The sequence below is a fragment of the Sarcophilus harrisii genome, chromosome 2 (genome assembly GCF_902635505.1).
Source record: "Sarcophilus harrisii chromosome 2, mSarHar1.11, whole genome shotgun sequence".
NCBI lineage: Eukaryota > Metazoa > Chordata > Mammalia > Dasyuromorphia > Dasyuridae > Sarcophilus > Sarcophilus harrisii.
Window position 1 is genome coordinate 250021217 of NC_045427.1, and position 14307 is coordinate 250035523.

Sequence of the window (14307 nt, forward strand, 5' to 3'; positions counted from 1 at the left end):
TTTTGTGCAAACAAAACCAACACAAACAAGATTAAAAGGGAAATACAAAGCTGAGAAAAATTTTTACAGCCAGTGTTTCTGATAAAGACCTCATTTCTAAAATATATAAAGAATGGTATCACATTTATAAGAATACAAGTCATTGCCCAAATTATAAATAGCCAAAGGATATGAACAGACAATTTTCAGATGATGAAATTAAAGTCATCTATAATCGTATGAAAAAATGCTCCAAGTCACTATTGATTAGAAAAATTCAAATTAAAACAACTCTGAGGTATCACCTCACACTTCTCAGATTTGCTAAGATGACAGGAAAATGATGTTGGAAGGAATGTGGGAAAACTGAGGCACTAATGCATGTTGGTGGAGTTGTGAAATGATCCAACTATTCTGGAGAGTAGTTTGGAACTATGCTCAAAAGGTTATAAATCTATGCATATCCTTTGAGCAAGTAGTGTCACTACTAGATTTATATCCCAAGGAAATCTTCTTGGATATATGATGGGATCATTTCTTCTTCCTTTCATCTCCTCAGAGGAGAACTTGAAAAGCATTCTTTCATTGATCTGTTATTTCTGTCTTCTGATTTAATTTATAACATGAATATTAATATACCTATAAATTAGTAAAAATGTAAGGTCCTTGAGAGCAGATACTGTTTTGTTTTTGACTTTGTCTAACCACCTAAACCAGTGCCTTGAGCACAGAAGGTGCTGAGTAAATACTGATTAACAGGTCATTTGAATTCATTCATTTATTAAAATCCTTCAGCTATAATATGAGTTTGTTAGTTGTGTAAAGATCATGCATTAGGGTAACAAATATTATCATACATATTTTACAGATGAGGAAATGGGAACTAATAAACAATTAAGTGACTTATCTATAGACTCACTATTCTTGAGTGTCAGAGTTGAGATTTATTTAAGGTTTTTCAATTCTAGTTTTAGCCAGCACTCAGATAGAATATGCCTATCAACTGTGCCCAATATGCTTCCTCTCCCACATCAACAAGACAAGGGAGTCCAGGCTGGGCAATATTAACCTTTGGACTATGAAGATTCAGTTCTGTATATATCACAAGGTGTGTGACCCTAAATAATCCAAATGACTCAGTGTATCTCCAAGGTCTTCTCTGTGAAAAGGCAATTAATTTTTTCCTCTCCCTATTTTCATGATGTCACAAAGACAAATGAAGATCTTAATTCTTATTCAGTCCTCTCAGCTGTGTGCACAGCTTATCTCAGCTTTCTGTCTTTAAATTTACTCCTGTCTTAGCCTGATGTCATCTTATTCAACTCAATTCTTTTTCACTAACTCCTAAAGACATTGAGCTCTATTGGATCTTCTATGCCAGTGTGAAATAACAGAAAGAAATTGGTTTGGAATCCAGAAAATCTGGATCTTAGTCTTGGTTCTCTCATTGGTTAGCTGTGTCTTGGGCAAGTTACCTCTTAACCTCATTTTGCTCATCTATAAAATGAAACTAAATGAGAATCTAATTTTCTATTCTTCTAAAAAGGTAGTCTATTATTTCAATGCCCAGATAAGAAATGATGACTCTGACTTTATATAGCTGGTCTATAGGTACCTGCAGTGTTCTTCATCAGATGAGAACATACCAATAATTCCTTGTTCTCCTTAATGGAAAATCTTTATTTTTTACCTTGCCACCTTGATGGTGGATCACCACTACCATCGCCACCATGGACACCTGGTTCCCAAATCTTTTATTATCCTAGAATCTTCAGGAAAAAGAGGTTTTCAAGATTTTGGCTAATGATGTTTCTAGAGGCAAAGATTAACCATTCACCTTTCATATGTTCTCCTTCCTAAATTTTTTTTTCTATTTTCCTGCCATTTTATCCCTTCCTTGTTAATCTCAACCTATCTCATAGAGCAATAATTAAATAAAAGTAAAGTTGGTTGTTGCTTCAGTAACCACATTCAGAGTTTTGCAACAAGAAAAACTTTATATTATTTTTTATAATGACGGAAGAGACCCTTTGGTCTTGCTTAATGCCCTTCCCAGTTTGGCTCCAGGCTCACATAGGAGGAAAGGAGATGATAATGTCAGAGAGAAGAAGAGCAGATTCCTTCCTTCCATCCAGGTGATATAAGTAATGAGACTAATGTACCACTTATTAAGTTTTTATCATATCTCCAGTTAAACTGGGATTCTTCATGCAAGAGCAATTGGAACTACTTCCAGCCTTGTGTGTAAACTTAATATACTGTCCTTAAGTGACCTCAGTGGGACAGATTCAAGAATAAAGATCTGTTTCTGCCTCATTAAAAACAAGACACAGTCCTCCATTTTTTCTTTTCCCTCACATGACTGACTGATGAGCAATCATCCCCATTTATTCTTACTACTATGCTCCAGTTTCACGGGTTAATGAGTAACTTTAAGGATGAAGTTAAATAGATAGAATAGCTAGTTGTTAATGCTAAAGATATTTTACTAAAAAGACAAAGATTTACATTTTTGTGTAACATAAAAATAGGTTTGTGACACACTACATTGAATATCTTAAGACTAGTATACCAGATATTATAACTAAATAATGACTAGAAACATCATGAATTTTGGAGATTGGGGTAATATACACCATTTCTTTGTTCACTTTCACAGGTTAAATAACCATAAGGACTATGATTCCCCAAATTCCAGTAAAAAATATACCCTGGGCAAAAAAATATACCCTGGGTAAAAATGTTACCAGAACAATGGAAATATAAAGAAGAAAACTTGTAAATTCATTGGAAAAATTCTTCTCCCCTGATTGCTTCTTCATGGCAACTATTTGGGAAAAAATGTGTAATCCTTATATCTCTCCAAATGGCAATATTCATTCTATTCCTGTAGAAGTGAAACACACTCCTTTCTTTATTCCATAACTAAGAAAAACAGATGTTGATTGTATAGGCAAAGGGCAATGGATTCTCCTTTGTTCTCTCCCATTTGAAAGGAACAATCAGATGAAAGGTGAATAAACTGAAATTTTGAGTGCTTCCATGGGTTTCTTCTTGGAATTTCTGAAAGGATAGAGCATAATTTCCCTTTTCTTTCTGTTCTATCTCTGTCTTTTTCATACTCTCTAGGTTTGAAGAAGGAATTGAGATTGGTGAGCTCAGTAGCTGCTCATTTGCAAAATGTATCCTTAGCAGACACAAGGAATGAGATTAGTTGTCCTCTCATATTTGTTTACCTCAGGTGTTTTTCCTTCATTTTTGAAGAGGACCAGTGATATCACGAATGATGTCTTGGTTTGAATATATTGGCTTTAAGTGAGGAAGAGATGCAGAAAGTCATCAGCTTCCTCCTCTCTTTCTGAATCATCAAAGTTCAATGTCAAGACAAAAATCAATATGACTAGCAATGGCCTGGAATGCAGTGGGTGACCTTTGCATCTTCAGTACCTGACTAAGCTAATCACCTTAATGGCCATTGGAACAAATTGTTCTGATTTGCCCATTATGCTGGAGACACTCTTCACTTGCTTGGGGTAGACATCTCCCTAACTCATTGATAGGTTTAAGGTTTGTTGGTTACCCTCAATCTGGTTTAGCCCATCTGCTGAGATGGTTTGCAGGGATATAGCCACTTAGTATGCTATAGCTGCTTGAAGCTTGGAGAATTGAGTGAATCTGATGGACACCAAAAGTGGATGAGCAGCAATGAAAAAGGAGCAGCAAACCCTTCCACCAGAGGTACTTTCTTCCTAAATACACCATATGCTCCTTTTACCTCAGTATGAGTGTGATGAATGGATTGATGGCTGAAATGTATATCAACTATTTGTTGAATTGAGTGTCTAATTTAACTGTAAATATAATATATTTTTATGTAATTGCTTATTACTTTTTTGTTTGTATTGAAAGGTGATATTCTCTTCTCGGCTAAATTGGTGTGTGTGTGTGTGTGTGTGTGTGTGTGTGCGTGTGCGTGTGTGTGTTTCTGTGAGCCTGAGTTTAGGCTTTAGGGGTTGATCTCCCTTTTTTTTAATCTCAGTCTCTTCATATCTGGATATATCACATATTAGAATTTTTAAAATTATGAAGTTAACTTATCTTTCCTTTTAAAATTTTTTAAAATTATTTTTATAACTTTAAATATTTCCAATTGTATGTAAAAAAAGTTTAACAATCTTATAAAAAGTTTTTTTAAATAATAACTTTTTCTTTTTCAAAATACATCCAAAATTGTTTTCAACATTCACCACTGCAAAACTGTGTATTCCAAATTTTTCTTCCTCCCTCTCCACCTTCCCCCTCCCTTAGAAAGTAATTCATCCAATACAGTAAACCTAACTTTCAATCTCTGTGTCTCTTTGTGTTTCTGTCCTCATATTCTCTCATTCTTTTTTCTTTTTTTCTTTCTCTTTTAAAATTTCTTTTTTCTTCTCGTTGGATTTTTTCTTTCCCCATTAAAATGTATTCCTTGAAAGTAGGCATTATTTTTATTTCTACTTATATTTGTATCCCCTGTGCTTAGCACAATTCCTGGAACATATTAAGTTCTTAATAAATGGTTGGTGATTTGAAAGACTTGACTAACATAATGACCAGCCACAATTCCAGACAAATCAAGATGAAATGAAAAGTGATGGGCTCAGAGTAGAGATTGAGACTTTTTTTTTTAAAACATAAGCAACACAGAAATTTATTCTGCTTGACTATACTTATTTATAACAGGATTTTGTATTTCTTAACCAAAAGATGTAGGAAGAAGACAACACAATTCTAAAAAAAAAAAATAAAATTTAATTTAAAAAATAAGTCCATGTTGAATTTACTTTGAACATCTTTTTCCTTCTTTCTTCCCCTCCTCTCTCCTCTACATTTTCTTTTCTCTTCCATCTGTCTTCTCTATTTCCCTCTCTCCCTCCCTCCTTTCCTTTCTCTCCAATTCTATTTAACTTTCTGCTTCACTTTTTCTTTCTTTTCTCTTTTCCTTACTACCCAGCCCCATTTCCCTAGTGATATCCATTACAGATTCTCTCAGATTTCTTCAGTTTCTACTGAAAGAGCATGGCAATTTCTTCCCCATACATTACATCATGAAAATGAGTAGTCTTGTAATGGGGCTAGCAAGGACAAAAGTTTCTAATTTCACTTGCTATACCCACCAGAAACAGACTTATTGAACATAAATCTTCTCAGTGCTAGCCTAAAGCTAATGATGAATTACCTACCTGGGATTTCAGTTCCAATGAACCAGACCACAAGACTGAAATATTTCATCATAAAGAGGAATTGGAATTCACCTGATTTGTGTATGTAGTGAGTGTAACCAACAATAGCCTGAATATTATCTGTATACAAGGTATGAACATCTCCTAGAAATGAAGGTTCTTTGACTTCAGTTCAATTTCTCACTTCCCCCGGAGACCTTTACAGCCTTTCAGATTTATAGTGTTTTCTTAAGGTTTAAGGATATCATCCACTGGGAATTTTACACTGGTATTGTTAGATTTCAGTCACTGGGGCACAGCCAGAAGCAACATATTGAGGGAAGGGAGAGAGAAATGCAGCTCCTTAGGTATAACCAAGAGAATCTGAAAGATTATAATGCAAGTAAGTACCCTGGGATGATGATGCCATTGTGCACAGGAAACTGGCATTTTCCACACAGGTCCAAGAGCCCTATACATATATGTGATGCACACTTCACATACTAGTCTATGTTCTTCCCCTATGAAAAAAAATGCCATGGCTTGCAATGGATATAACAAAAGGTGAAGAGTACCTTTTAGATGTAGAGGAAATGATATTCTATTTTTTTTATAGCTTTTTATTGACAAAACATATTCATTGGTCATTTTTCAACATTGACCCTTGCAAAAACTTCTGTTTTAACTTTTCCTCTCCTTCCCCCTCCTCTCCCTAAATGGCAGGTAGTCCCATACATGTTAAATATGTTAAAGTATATGTTAAATACAATATATGTATGCATATTTATACAGTTGTCTTGCTACACTCCCCCCCAAAAAAAAACGGATTTAGAAAGAAAGTAAAAATAAGCTGGGAAGAAAAACAAAAATGTAAGCAAACAATAACAGAAAGAGTGTAAATGCTATGTTGTGGTCCACACTCATTTTCCAGTGTTCTTTTCCTGACTGTAACTGTTTCTGTTCATTACTGATCGATTGGAACTGATTTAGATCCTCTCATTGTTGAAAATAGTCACTTTCATCAGAATTGATCCTCATAGAGTATTGTTGTTGGAGTGTATAATGATCTCCTGGTTCTGTTCATTTCACTTAGCAATGATACCCTATTTTAAAATATAAAAACACTTTATCAATGGTACTGAAATACTTAACCTCTTTGAATCATCCTCTATAAAGCCGGAGAAACTGAGCAAGACAGAGATTAGAGACCAATTCAATAGTTTATTAAATGGAGAGATACTGGGACCAAATGAATCTTAACTAAATAATAATAATAATCGTAACTAAATAGGACAATGGGGAAACTAGGTCAGGACATCCTAGGTCAGGACATCAAAAGGGAACTGTGGCACAACACCTCCAACTTACTATTATCCATTAGGTATCAATATAATTCTACAGACTTATGTTGCTGTCCTATAACCTGGGTTCCCACTTTAAAGAGAATTTTGATTTTGAGATTGCTAGAGTCAATCCCTTTCCCACTAGACCTGCACAAATTTATATTGTGGAGTGTAGAGGGCTGAAACTATTGAATTTGAGGCACTGAGGTCCGGACTGCTGAGTGCTTGAGGCTAACTACTGATTGGACAATACTCTATGGGCATATACTTGGAAAATGGTCCTTTCCACTATCCATACTGGCTCACTGATTGGTGTATAAAGTATTGTAGGAGGGACTAGGGGGTGGAGTAAAGCTAGCCAGGGACACACTCTCTAGGGTAGATGAGGAGAAGGTGGTCATGAAGAATCTGCTTCCATCCTGTTCAATCCTGCTTCTGGGGACCAAGAATAAAGATTGAGGATTTTTGCTTATCCTGACTCTGGCTGATTCTGAGGTGTCCTGGGTGCTAGTGCGTCATTACAGTGGAGATATATATGTTGTGCCAAAGTTCCCTTTTAATGTCGTGACCCAGTTTCTCCAATTGTCCTATTTAATTATTCTGCCTCAGGTTATAACTTTTCCCTCTTAATGTTTGATGAGACCTTTAGATCTATCCCAGTTGCTCTGCCCCAAAATCCAGGCTATAATCATTCCCTCTTAAATTGTTGATGAGATAAAGGTTTTTTATCTTTAGGTTATAGACATTCTTTCTTAATGTTTGACAGGATCAAGGTTTATCCATTTTAGATGTCATTATAATATCAGTAACCTCCCTCCATTGTGTCATCCTAGGAGCCTCCCTCCATTAGCCTCCCCACCCAGGTACCTCCCCCATTATGTCATTGTTCTTGTTATGCTATAAAAGGCTTGCCCTGGGACCAAACATAGATCCACTGGTCCCAGTATTTCTCTCCATTCAATAAACTATTGAATTGGTCTCTAATCCCTGTCTTGCTCAGTTTCTCCGGCATTACATACATACATACATATATATATATATATATATATATATATATATTTAACTCCTCCAACAACATGGCTCTGTCTCTAGATGTTTCTCCCTCAGATAGGACCATATCATTGCTCTTCTTCTGTCCAAGAACATTATTCCAGAACATATTCTCCTGTTGGAGACTTGGTCTAAGAGTTCCTAATGTTCTGCATTTGCAGACAACTACTTCAAGTTCTGGGGCCTCATCCCCTAGACCCATAAATCTATTCTTCTCCAGGAACATCTTGGACACCCTTCAATCAATTCTTTTTGGCTGCCATCTCTAGAATTGAAAGACTGATTCTATCATTGCCTCCTTAAAAACTGCTATCTGTGGTCCTGAAGATTTACTTGGGGATGGGAGTAGGAAGGGACTACATAAATGCGTAAACTTTACCCCTCCTCTTCCTCGGGGATCCAAATCTGCTTTCTAATGTATTATTTCCCTCTCAGCTCCAGTTATCTAATCTGTCAATACCATCTAAGTATACAGCTTAGATCAATAAATAGCTATGGCTTGAACATTTTCAATTAGATATCAGTGGCTCAACAAGTACCCAGAGCAAGAATTTTCTCTATACCCCAGGAAAGCTACATCCTTAGTCATACCAATGTGGTATCAATAAGGAGACCTCTACCTTCCACAAAAAGGTGTTTTCAAATGCAAAACAAAGATGTCATGCTTTAATCTCATCAAATAGACCAGATTACTAGTCCTATCAAAGAAACATCATTGGTCACCTCAGTTAAGGTTGATTGTATTAATATAGGCAGACTTCTAACTACTCTTAGTCACTCTCTACATGTGTTTCTATTTCCCACAACTGGTCTTTTTGAGAGCATGGGAGTGTAATGCAGGAGAAAGTGAGCAAGATAGAGATTAGAGAGCAATTTAATAATTTATTAAATGGGAGAGATTTACCAGGACCAATGGTTAGTCCCATGTCTGAATGAGACTATCATCTCAAAGAATCCAGCCCTGGATGTCTGATACAAGATTCTTTAATAGGGTTACAAGACTGATAACATAATGGGGGAGGTATCTGGATGGGGATGACCTAAGTGGGGAGGAACCTAGGATGAAGATGACATAATGGAGGGAGGTACTGGAGAGGCTCCTGATATGCTAATTATGTCTAAAATGAATAAAGACCTTTATCCCATTAAACATTAAGAGGGAATGAGTATAGCCTGAGGTCTAAGATATAAGCTCTTTATCCTATGAAACATTAAGAGGGAATGGTTATAACCTGAGGCAGAGTAAATAGGACAATTAGGGAAACTGGGTCAAGACTGGAAACTTGGAATTAGGAATTGGATACCATTTGTCGCTGACAGATCTGGACTAGCAGACATTGAGACCCAATCATGCATAGTAATGAGATGTTCCTTTTCTGCAGAGCATAAGACTGTGATCCTAAATTGATTTCAGTCATTGGGGCAATTTCTATGGTGGAGTGGGGAAGTCAGCTCTCTAGGAACATCCAAGAGATTTTGTTGTTCAGTCATGCCTGACTATTCATTACCCCATTTGGGGGTCTCTTGGCAAAGAAACTGGAGTGATTTGCATTTCCTTCTCCAGCTCATTTTACAGATATGATATTTTAATGATGCCATGTTCTTTGAGGCTTCTATTCAGTTTCAACTGCAGAATTTAAAAGTTCACACCTCAGTTTTGAAATGATTCAACTATTCTAGAGATTAATTTGGAATTTTCACCAAAAGGCTATAAAACTATGCATACCCTTTGACCCAGAAGTTTCACTACTGGATCTATATCCCACGGAAATCATAAAGTAGGGAAAAGGACCCACATGTGTAAAAATGTTTGTAGCAGCTCTTTTGTGCAAAAAAAAAATTGGAAAATGAGTAAATACCCATCAATACAGCAATGGCTGAATAAGTTATGGTATATGAAAGTAATGGAATAGTATTGTTATATAAAAATGATAAATAAGCTGATTTTAGAAAGTCCTGGAAAGATTTACATGAACTAATGCTGAATAAAACAAGCAGAACCAGAAATACACAGTAACAGCAAGATTGTGTGATAATCAACTATGAAAGACTTGGTTCTTCTCAGCGGTTCAGTGATCCAAAGCAATTCCAATAAACTTTGGATAGAAAATGCTATCTGCATCCAGAAAGAGAACTATGGAGATTGAATGTAAATCAACACATGCTATGTTTGCTTTTTTTTTTTCCTGTTTATTTTTTCTCTCATGGTTTTTTCCTTTTTTTCTCATTTTTGTCTCCCAACATGATTCATAAAGAAATGTATATTTAAAAAGTTAATATACATGTAAGAAAAAAACCACCTCAACTGAGTGAATTTTTTTTAAGTTTTTAAGTAAATGGAATTTAAGTTTAATTCAATTAACATTTATTATACACTTAAAAATAAAAGAGGTCGCCCATCTCTCTAACTAGACAAACCTTTTACCCAGGTGATTCTATTCCATTCTATCTTTTACAGCAGACTGCTTTTATTCTTATCTCCAGTCTCTTATTTTCCATTTCTTCTTATGTACTAGCTGCTTTGCTACTGCCTACAAACATGCCCATGTCTTACCACATCCTCAAAAAAAAAAAAAAAAAAAAAAAAACCCAACTTTATCTGATCCATTCATCCAGCTAACTATTGTCCTACATCCATTCTCCCTTTTATGACTAATTATTCCTAACATAATTATTCAAATAAAATTGTTCTCTCTAAAATGATCAGTGATTCAGTAACAAGATTATGTGATGATTGACTGTGATGGACTTGAGGCTTCTCATAATGCAGTGACTCAAGGCAATTTTAATAGAATTGGGATGGAAAATGCCAGTTGCATTTTGAGAGAGAACTATGGAAACTGAATGTGGATTCAAAGCAAAGTATTTTCACCATTTTGTTTTTTTGCTTGCTTTTTCTTTCTCATGTTTTTTTCTCTTTTGGTCTAATTTTTGTGAACAACACAACAATATGGAAATATGTTTAAAAGGACTGTACATATTTAACCTATGTCAGGTAAGTGAGGGAGAAAAATTTAGAATTCAAAGTTTTACAAAAATAAACATTAAAAACTGACTTTACATGTATTTGGAAAAAATAAAATTCTATTCAAGAAAAAAATAACAGTGATCTCTTAATTGCCAAATTCAATGGCCTTCATCATTCTTGACTTTTTTGTAGCCTTTGTCACTGTAGTTACTCTCTTCTCCTTGATATTCTCCTAAGTTTTTTCATGATACTATTCTTTTTTTTATTAATTTTTTTATTATAGCTTTTTATATACAAAGCATTTGTGTAGATAATTTTTCAACATTGACCCTTGCAAAAAACTTCTGTTTCAACTTTTCCCCTCCTTCCCTCCATCCCCTCCCCTAGATGGCAGGTAGTCCCATTCATGTTAAATATGTTAGAGTATATGTTAAATACAATATATGTATACATATTTATACAGTTACATGATATTATTCTTTTCTGCTTCTCATTTTACCTGTCAGATCATTCCCTCTCAGTCTCTTTTCTGGATCTTCAGTGAATAGTGGGAGGAGGAAATGTAGGTGTTATAAAAATAAATGGTATCAATAGCTTATGTCTTTAGACTCACAAACCTGTTCAAGTCTCTATCGTATACAAGGCACTATGGTAAGCACGGTAAAATGCAGTTTTCTCTGTCAAAGAGGTTACAATCTAGAGGAAGTGGTGAATATATTAATTAGTAGTAGCAGGCAAAATTATGTGAAGCAGGACAAAAGTGATACAGAGAATGTAAGGGATATATCTCACTAGTGGGATAAAGCAAGTTTTCATAAATGATATGATGCTTAAGATTGGCTCCTGCCTCAAAAGCATCTGGATGGATCTGGTTCTGACTGCTACCCTGGATAGGAGACGATGACTTTGGACTTCATTCTGGCTTCTTTGCCTGATCCCAGTGGAAGGCTTAGAGCAAGGACATATCATTCTTTCCCATAGTGGTTCAGAGAGCATATTCCCTATGTCTCATACCAAACAACCTTCTAAAAGCACCTTCCTCTAATATAGTTGAAGAAAGAGTTAGGTTCCAGAAGAGGGATGTCATGGTGATAAGAATATCAAGACAACAGTCTAAGCTCAGGAGAGGGAATAGGGATCAGGATCTCAAAGGGGATGGCAGAAAAAAGGGCTTCCTCTTCTCAGACTAAATCTGTAGTCGGAATGTTCTCTTCTCTATAACACCACCATATACACCTCCTCACACTACTTTTGCCTCATTTAGAAAAAACTCACACATATCCAGTTATAGTTCTGAAAGAAGGATCAAAGAATAGAACTAACAGAAAGGCCTGGCATGTCCCAAAATGGGAGCCAGAATTGGAAAAAGGAGAGAGAAACATTGTGAACTTCATTGTTGAGAGAAATATTGTGAACTTCATTTTTGAGAGAAACAATGTTCTGCTTCTGCCCCGTTCTTCTCATCCTTAAAGGCTCAACATGTACCTGAAGGGCTCATTTGTCTGAAATGAACTATTACTGTGCCATCTACTTCCACTGCTACCCCCGTTCTTGTGATCTGAAGCCAAAATCTTTCATTTGCCTCAAAATCCTTGGTAATTAATGGAAATCGGGAGCCAGTTATGATGAATGAGTTTCTGTCAGCACGTAAACAACAATCTCAGATCCTTGTTCTATTATCATGGAGGAGGCAGTTAGGAAACAGGAATAAGAACTCCTCCTTCTCCCCATATGATGTGGGAGGTGGGGAAGGACACTGCAGAGGTTCGGAAATAGGACCTCAAGGAGGAGAATGGTAGACAAACATTGCAGATTTTTCAATTTTAGTGTTCCCCAGCCCTTTTTATATTTTTCATCTAGACAGAAATAATTAAAAGCTTCAAGCAAGATATCCATCTGTTCATGATTTTCTACCAGTGTAACAACCTGGAGCCAGAACATAATGGCCCTGCATGTCTCTGGGTTAAGTGCTATCTTTAAAGAATGTGACATCAAAGGTATTGACATGCTCCACTTCTCATTGAATTCCACTATTAGAGATTCTTTGCTTTGCTTTATGACTTTGCCCTGTTTTGAATGTAGTTTTCCCCAACAGGGGTTTGCTGGAACGGGCTCACAGGAGCTTTTGAGAGCCAATTGCTAAAAAATTTCAGACTGAGCACTTATGCCTCAAAAGCCAGCAATAATACAAATCTGACCTTGGTTTATTATTGCTGGTTGTCTAGACTGAAGAAAATGATGGATGAAATGTTAGTAATGCATATTAAACTTAAAAGTGTGTCCTGTCATGGCTCTTTTCAAGAATAAGGTGATTTAGGTCAATTCAGTAGAGCCATGTGTGGGAACTGAATGTGGATCACAACATAGTATTTTCATATTTTTGTTGTTGTTTGCTTGCTTTTTTTTCTTTCTCATTTTTTTTCCTTTTTGATCTGATTTTTCTTGTGCAATATGATAAATGTGGAAATATGTATGGAACTGCATACATTTAACATAGCTATCCAGGGGAAGAGGTGAGGGGAAAGAATTTGAAACACAAGATTTTGTAAGAGTGAATGTTGAAAACTATCTTTGCATATATTTTGAAAAATAAAAAGTTACTTTTAAAAAGTGTGAATGTGTATATTTTCTTTGAGGAACAGTTGTTAAACATTTACTAGCACCACCTCTGCCTTTTTTTCGACTCATTTACATTTAATATATTTTAGATTCTTTTTTCTGAAAGTAGATTTTGATAGGCAAGAGAATAGAGAAAAGAGGATGTTGTGAACCTAATGTGAAAAATTAAGATTGGGATTTAAAAGAAGACCACTAAGGGAGCAAGAAAATCCCCTAAAAGAAGTCAAAGTGCTTATACCTCATTTTTGCTTGAGCCTTTCCCTTCCTGAGACAATCATGTCACACAAATGCAATCGTAGGTTCTTTAGGGTTCCTAGGAGGGGTGGGTATTTATTCACATCAATATTTTAAGTTAATCTTTTTACAAAATGACCCCAAGAAAAGATCGCATTCCTTTTCTTTTGTTTTGATCAGTCTCCTTTCCAATGGATTAAATGTTCTCTAAAGTCTACCAATTCTAAATCCTATGATACTATGATTTTCACAATTTTACAATATCTATGTTGTATTGTATTTTTATTTATTTTGATAAATATTTCCCAATTATATTTTAATCTGGTTTAAGCTTGCCCTAGGGAAAACTGGAGGTGTAAAGGAAAAAACACTGGATTTTATATCTATAGATCTGGGTACAGTATATCATATGACTATACTTTTTTACTAATTCTATGACTGTGTTCAAGCTACTTAACTTCATCAAGCCTCAATTTTTTCATCTCTCAAATGGGGAAAATAATACTTCCCCTCCTCATCTCATAGGGATATTTTGAAGAAATCACTTTATGAATTATAAAATATTTCATAAAGATGACCTATTATTATATTGCTTCACCAAATTTCTACTCTGGTAAATTATCATAGTGTAGAAGTGACCCTTCTTGAAAATTATGCCAGAAGGGCCACTAGGTGGCAAAATGAATAGAATATCAGCTCTGGAGTCAAGAGGACCTCATTCAAATCTGGTCTCAGACACTTATTATTAGTTGTGAGCAAGTTTGGGCTCTGGGCCAATCACTTAACTATGATTGCATAAAAAAAAAAAAAAAAAAAGCCAATGAAAGACAAGATCCAAAAGGTCCTGTCAAGCTGGAAAGAAAAACTTCAAGTACAGAACTTCTAATGAAATCTATGTTTTAGAGGAGCATCC